The following is a 7,456-nucleotide window of genomic DNA, read 5'->3' as shown; positions in this document are numbered from 1 at the left end:
TCTTGTGAGGGTTTCTCATTCTAGACCCAGTGGGTGGCTTTGGCAATGAAAGACAAACTATGGACGACGGCCTGATGCAAAAGGGGAGGTTGTGTAGCGGCGGCGATTACACATCACATCGCATAGCTACTGGGATCAAGAAATAGTGTCGGCGACAACACATGGCCAACGTTGATGGTGGTGCTACTTGAGCACCCGGTCTTGAGCTCTGGGGTGAAAGCCTAGGCTTGACCCGAGTTGGTTATACCTGGCAATGACGATGTTTTTACGTCGTTACCTTGTTGAAGGCATTGCTCGGATATGCTTAGACTGGTTCTTCAGGGTGAGAACCTAGATTCTGGCCTTAGGTGGTTGGATCTGATGATGGCGTGCTTGAGCACCGCTCCCTTCCCGAAGGTGTGGCTGTTGAAGAATCTCCTCGTTCATGTGGTGTCATGAGATGATTGGTGCAGATATGGTCATTGTTGTAGTTTATTGATCGTGGATTTGATCGCTTTATTTGTTTTCCTTTTTTTTCTCGTCATGCATAGCTTTGGTCTTATATGACTTTGCTATTTGTTGGTGTGTTTTATGTGTGCATGTGTCGGTGTTGGCTGTGTGCATCCTAATTATGCAGAGGCCGGGTGTGTGTTCATTATGTTTGTATCCTCTTGATGCTCCATTTTGAGCCAATAAAATGCACCTTTTATCAAAAAAAAAATTCCAAATCCTACTCCTAATACTTAATCATGTCTAATCTCTTGTGCCCCAAACTTGGCACGTCAGTGGTACTGTTGACCCACATAATGAACTCGCTGTCGTTTCATAAGTTGCAACAAGTTTACTCCGATTGTGCAAACTGCAAAGTGATAGTTAGCAGCAGAAATATGGATTGCAGAGGAATTATTGATGGATCTTTTTCAGAAGGACAGAAGTGGGCACAGATAAATGGATAGAGACAGCGATACGAATGCATGACGCCTTGCTGTCCTCAGGTCTTCCACCTTCGAAGTAATGCAGCTACCGGACATAATCCCTTGAAGAACAAAACATGGTCAGTAGAGAAAATCTGGCAACGAAAGGAGAGTTTCAACTTAAGACACACAACATATTAGCATTCATACGTCTACAGGTTAGCAAGTTTTTCCAAAAATGCCATCCATAGGGAATTACTGCAAACATCAAACTTTTCTTTTGGGAAATATTAAGAGATCAAAGTTTTGTGCCATCAATAAGTGAGAGTGTTTTTCAGTTTCATTTTGTCATCAATAGAGACAATGAGATGTAACACACGACGTTTCGTTGTCCTCAGGTCTCCTGACTTCCAAGTAAGTAGTGCTGCACCAAGTCTCGCCATCCCCGGGTCTTCCAACTTCCAAGCAATGCAGCCATGGGTTTGAGCTCGCTTGTCATTTAGTAGAACTCATCCTTCAAGAAAAACAATACATGGTCGGTAAAGCAAATTTGGGGGAAAAATATAGTGTTCGACTAAACCCACGCAGCATCTAGCGAGTTTTCTCAAAATGTCACTTATGTTGAATCGGAACTAACAAGCAGAAACGAGACATACAATACACGAAAGGTGTCATCAACAAGCAAGTCCAGCATGATTTAAGTTGGATTTTACCAGTATATAACATGAATTTTGAACAAATGCAGAGTAAAAGCTGAGGGGGCAACACGTACCTTTGCTGCACCTTCTCATGATCCCTGATACTCCCTTTAAATTTGGACACTCGCATATCCACACTGACTTTATTTTCTCAACTGCCTTTGCTCCACCGATTGAAACTAGGTCTGGACAATGCCGAATCTCCAACAACTCAAGTGATGTAAGATTACAGCGCCAAATGTCGCCTGGAATGCATCTTATACCCTGGCATCCCTTCATCGTCAATGATACGAGGGACGTTAGATTTGTAAGGCAGCTGGGAACAGATGAAAACATATCCCCACAATAATGCAAGCTGAGCCTTTGCAGAGACGATGGCAACACCAATCCCCTTTGCCAGTTGAGACTTCTGCAGTTGTGAATCCGCAGATCTTTCAGATAAGGAAAACTCCCAAAGCTTTCACCTGGCAGGGACGGTAACTCCTCACAAAATCTGATTGCAATTTCCTCAATAGCAGGTAGATATTCTTGTGTTAGGAGGTCATCAAGGGTTGACAATTTATCACAATGTGAAATACTTAGGACACTAAGGGACGAGAATGCTCTAATGCTGCCAGTGCCCGTACAAAGGGAAAGGTTAGTGGAGCCTCCAATAGATGTAAGAGAGCGGCACAGAATGTGCAACTCCCGTAGAGCTGGAAGACTCCACATCTGTAGTTGGATGGACCTGACAAACTCACTTGATAGATCAAAGTAGGTGAGGGAGCAGCATTCAATGCTGTAAAAGAGAGCAGAACGAGACAGTCTGAGCTTCTTAAGGGATGGCGATACCAATCTTCGGGAGCGGATTTTTGGACAAGAGAAAATGTTCAGTTCTTCAAGAAAATGAAAATCCCCAAACATTTCCGTTGGTATTTATTCTAACCTCTTGCAACCTCCAATTGTTATTTTCTTCACGGCTGGTACATACTTTGGTAGTAGAAAATGTTCGAGGCTTGATAAATTTCGGCAGCCATAAATGGCTAGATCTGTCAGGGATAGAAACATACCAACACTATCATTATTGTTGTGAACTAGCACTGCAGGTATCACATTTAAGCCTATAATCTGTGAGATCATGCACAACGATATGCTCTTGAGTCCAACACAGTCTGTAAAAGTAAGTGATTCTAAGCTTGGTAAGTTTTGCGGCCAAAACCAGCTTGGGAGCGAGACACCGGCATAATTCTGGAGGAACAGAGACTTGAGACTGATAGGAGGTTGCAGAGATTGAAGCACATCTATCTCATTGTCCTGGATGATTTGAGACTGATGAAGCATGTCTATCTCATTGTCCTGCATGGACTGAGACTCGGGATAGCCTAAAAACCGTGGCGAAATTGGTAACCCATCTGATTCGAATTTCAGTTTCAACTCGTCAAGGTCTTTCTTATTCTTCAGTTTTGATTCTGCTGCATCATCCTTAGTTAGCATGCCAACATGAGCGATCTCCAAGCCACGAAATTGGTTCAGATTCTTCATTAACCTAACTATTCTTTGTCCCTGCCCATCTGCTGCATTAACACGCATGCGGCACCCAGGATAATATGGTAATCCATCCAATTCAAATTTCTGTAAGTTGATCAACTTACCAAAGTCACTAGGCAGACTTTCTAGCTTGCATAGAAAATCTGCAGATTATATAGCCAACAGAAAGTTGAAGGAATCCTCTTCAAAGCACAATCTCTGGAGATTTCAAGGTACCGAAGATGCTTCAAGTTGCCAATACTACCTGGTAACTCATCTGTGGAGGCACAAGAAATCACACGCATACGCAAAAGTTTAGTACAGCAGTGGCCCATTACAAATCCTGCTTCTTTCCCTAAACTCTTCTTGCAAATTAGGGTACGCAACTTTGTGTACCTGCACAGTCTCAACAAGTTGGAACCATCAAAGTCACTGCTAGGGAGTACGTACAGATGACGAACATCCTGTGGGACTTTATCAAAGCAACTATCATTTCTTAAGATTAAGCAGTCGTGCTCTGAAACTTTTTGTGCCAGGTCATGCAATAGGTCAGGGATTACGTATCCACCAGGAACCATTTGAAAGAAGGACCGTGTTACAAGGTCTTCAAAATACTGACAGCCAACATCTTGAATCGGAACACCACCTTGAGATTCCACAAAGCCTTCTGCTACCCAAACTTCAGCTAAGCGTGCCTTCTGGAATTTGTAATCTTTGGGGTACACAGAACAGAATGCGAAGCATCGCTTCAAATAGAATGGTAAATGCATGTAGCTCAACTGAAGAGCAGGAAAAATGTCAGCCTCCTCTTGTCTCAACTCCCACAGTTCACTCTCAAGTATAGAATTCCAATGGGATGCTTGAAGGTCCATGCTTAACATGCGTCCCAAAGTTTTGGCGGCCAAAGGAGAACCCTTCAATTTAGGAAGTATACTTCTACCGATGCGCTCTAACTCAGGATCAATCTCAGACCTCCCATCTCCAAACACGCACAATTTGAAAAAATTCCAAAAGACATCACCTTTTAGACCATCTAAGATAATGGGCTCCATTGTCCGCACCCCCTCAGTAACCTCTGAACATCTAGTAGTGACCAAAATCATGCTCCCCCCTCGGACATCCCTAAAAGGTGCACAAAACCTCTTCCAACACTGCCCATTTTCCTTCAAGGCATCATCCCGCATATCATCAAGGAATACCAATAACCTTTTATTGCTCACATGCTTAGAAAGGTCACGCTGGAGAGAATCCAAATCATCGGTTGTTGTCTCCTCCCCAGTACAGAATTGTATGGCCTTTTTAGTTAACCTCTTCACATCAAAGTCATCTGAGACACGAATCCAAATGATCCGAGGCTTCCCCGGTTGATTGAACCATATACGTCGGGCCAAAGTAGTCTTTCCAACACCACCAGTTCCTTGTATTACCAAAACAGGAAGGCTCGATATTCTTCTTGATCCGTTACTGAATTGGTTGTTTGCTGATGCGCTTGTTGATGCATTGGCCAAACTCGTTGCTCTCTCACGTTTTGAATTTGTGGGAGATCTCATCACCTTCGCTAGCTCCTTGTAATAACAAAACAATAGGTCTTCACATGGCAAATAGCCGGTCTTTGGCTTGACTAATCTGTCAACGTGTTGTGTAGCTTCAGCAAGCCCCAGGATCTCCAGCTGATTCGAAAGATTCCTCAACCTTGATTGGACATGACTCAGCTTGCCGAAGCTGCTGCCTTGGATGAAATCATCGATGAACTCGACGAGAGGAGGAGATTGGGCTGCATTGCCCTCAACTTGCGCCTTCACCTCATACCATTTGGCCTCATCAAGAAGGTCCTCGACCTCATTCACTGTATCTTTGAGTAGTGGAAGGAGGTTTTCCACACGGGTGTCATGGCCTCTCCGCTCTGCTCGGTCAATGAGGTCATACATTGCAGGAAGAGCATCCCTGAGACGTTGTAGGCCACCCTGTAAGCGCGACACATGCTCCTGGAGACTTTCTTGCTGTGAGCCACTCAAGCCGGAGTGCAGAGATGAAATGTCAGATCTGGTCCACTGGAACAAATTGACACAATCATCGACAGCACTAATTATCCCAGTGGCAGATAGGCTCATGGTGACTGGACGTTTGACATGTGTTGTCGTCCTGCCTGCGAGCAAGCAAATTAGCAGTAGACACAATTTAGCATTATATATATAGACGCAGCCAGCTAGCAATAATTATGTTATTATGGAAGTAAATTTTGCAGTCTATATGTACACAACAACAAGTCATTAATTGAGCAAACTGTTTTCTGTATTTGCCCAGCAGATATGTTGCCGTGGAATTAGTTATACATCGGCCGCAAAGTTAATTAGAGGAAGACAAAGATATCTCTGCAATTACTAATACGGGCATCAGGTGCAAACAAAGCTGTGAATAAACAAACAAAGATGTGTATGAAATTGAAGCAACTTTTGGGGAAACAGCCACATCCACATCCACATCCAAATCCAATCATGCCTGGTTGATGTGAGTGTGAGGTAATTCCATACACGTTTTTCTGGTATTATTATTATTGTTTGTGTAGTTTTTCCCTTGTGCTATACAGTTTAATTTATTACTGTAGTAGGTAAAACTGCTGCTTCTTTGGTCCATTCTTCAGGTAAAGCTTCTAGTTCTAGATAAGATAAATAAAAATACAGAAGGGTTGGATTTCAATCCAAAGCGAAAACCAGTCGCAATCTTTCTTTCTTTCTTTCTTTCTTTTATGGAGGGTGCAAATGGTAAACTAATCGAAAGCTTTGTTTAAGGCTCTAGAGTCTAGAGATACTAAAGTAAAAATTGTGTCTTGCAAGCGGAAAATGGCAGTATCCTTAGAGTATGCGAGGAGAGGAGAGGAGAGCATTGATAAATCAAGGACGCGGATGCGCTGAAAGAAAGAAAGAAAGGAAGGAAGGAATCCAGGCAAGGGTGGGTGGAGGGGCGCTCACCCTGGCCCAGATCTCCGGTACGTGTCTTGCCGCCGGCGAGCGCCGTCAGGTCAGGTCAGACGCGCAGCCCTGGCGGGAGGAGAGAGACGGCCGGTACGTGTGTTGCCGCGGCCGCCGACGAGCGCCGTCAGGGCGGGAGGATCTGTGGATGTGGATGTGGATGTGGATGTGGATAGGATGGGAGGGGGAGTGAAGTGAAGCTTATTCGTGGGGAAGGAGTGACGTCCACCATCGGATGGGAGGGGGAGGTCTGCATTTTTCTTTTCTTTTCTTAGATGTTCTTTTTAGACGATCCCATGTATTTTCCACCATGGTGGCTCCCTAACCACTAGTCTACATCAACCGCCGAGTTTTGGTTGCCGCAAGAAAACCGCAAACATGTCTTGTCTCCGTGCACGGGGATAGTTTTTTGCCCGTCTCCTAAACTCGTCGGGTTTTCTGAACCCGCGGAGGACCCATCCCTGCGAGAGCAGCCAGCGAGAACAACAACTTTTGAAAAAGGTAGGAGCACATTTCAGCAATAGCAGTAGCAATATTCAGCATATTTAAGCAGTAAAACATGAGATAAAATAGTAGACTGGGTCGGTCGTGTAGTCGAGGTGGGCGTTCGGCTGGATCAGTGGAGTGGATGGGTGGAAAAATCTGTGGATCAGTGAATGGTAGGTATTTTGATCAATAATGGCGGCTTTTGGGTTTGGGAACTACTGAAATGGGTTCGAACCCACGAAACATGCCAGGTTTTTTATTTTACCCAAAAACAGCTCCAAGGGTTAGAAAACCGTGGATGACATTTTTTAAGATGACATTTTTATTATTAAGAGCTGTCATTTTTATATTAATACATATTTTTTTATCATTGAGAGAAGACATTTTTATTATTAAGAGATGACATTTTTCTTATAAAAGATTGCATTTTTTGTTATTAAGAGGTGGCGTTTTGTTTTTATGACTTTTTTTGTTTATTTAGAGATAGCATTTTTTTATTTAATTTGTGTTCACATGGCAACTCAAATTGTAGGACCACGGTAAGTTTAAATATATGTTTTAACATCCATGGTTAATTTCTGATATCAGAGGATGACATTTTCATAAATTCAAAGCATGGCTTTTTCCAAAAAGTTTAGGTTTTCTATGTGTTTTTATAAGAAAATGATTTTTTCTGGGGTTGATGGCGTTTTTTAATATGAAAAAGCTAAGCGGCCCTTTTTGGGTCAGTGAGGGCTGCCACCCAGCGGACAATCGAAACAATCATTGGAAGCTTCCCTCCCCCTACCGAATGAATCCTTCGATGTGTGTGAGGGGAGGGGGGGCGCTTCGGGAGCAACTAGTTGGCGAGCGCTCCTTCAGGAGCCTCCCAACGATCACTTGGTGGTGGGATGAGAGTGCGCCA

At 43.6% G+C, this 7,456-nt stretch overlaps 1 pseudogene; it reads right to left on the bottom strand.

Annotated features, from left to right (window-relative positions):
* Positions 1 to 1,075: 1,075 nt before the first annotated feature.
* Positions 1,076 to 6,295, bottom strand: LOC123191257 (putative disease resistance protein RGA1; annotated as a pseudogene).
* Positions 6,296 to 7,456: the final 1,161 nt, after the last annotated feature.

This window comes from Triticum aestivum, chromosome 2A (assembly GCF_018294505.1).
Source record: "Triticum aestivum cultivar Chinese Spring chromosome 2A, IWGSC CS RefSeq v2.1, whole genome shotgun sequence".
In the NCBI taxonomy this organism is placed as follows: Eukaryota; Viridiplantae; Streptophyta; class Magnoliopsida; order Poales; family Poaceae; genus Triticum; species Triticum aestivum.
The sequence above is the reverse complement of the archived record's forward strand: the minus strand, read 5'-3'. Positions and strand labels throughout refer to the sequence as shown.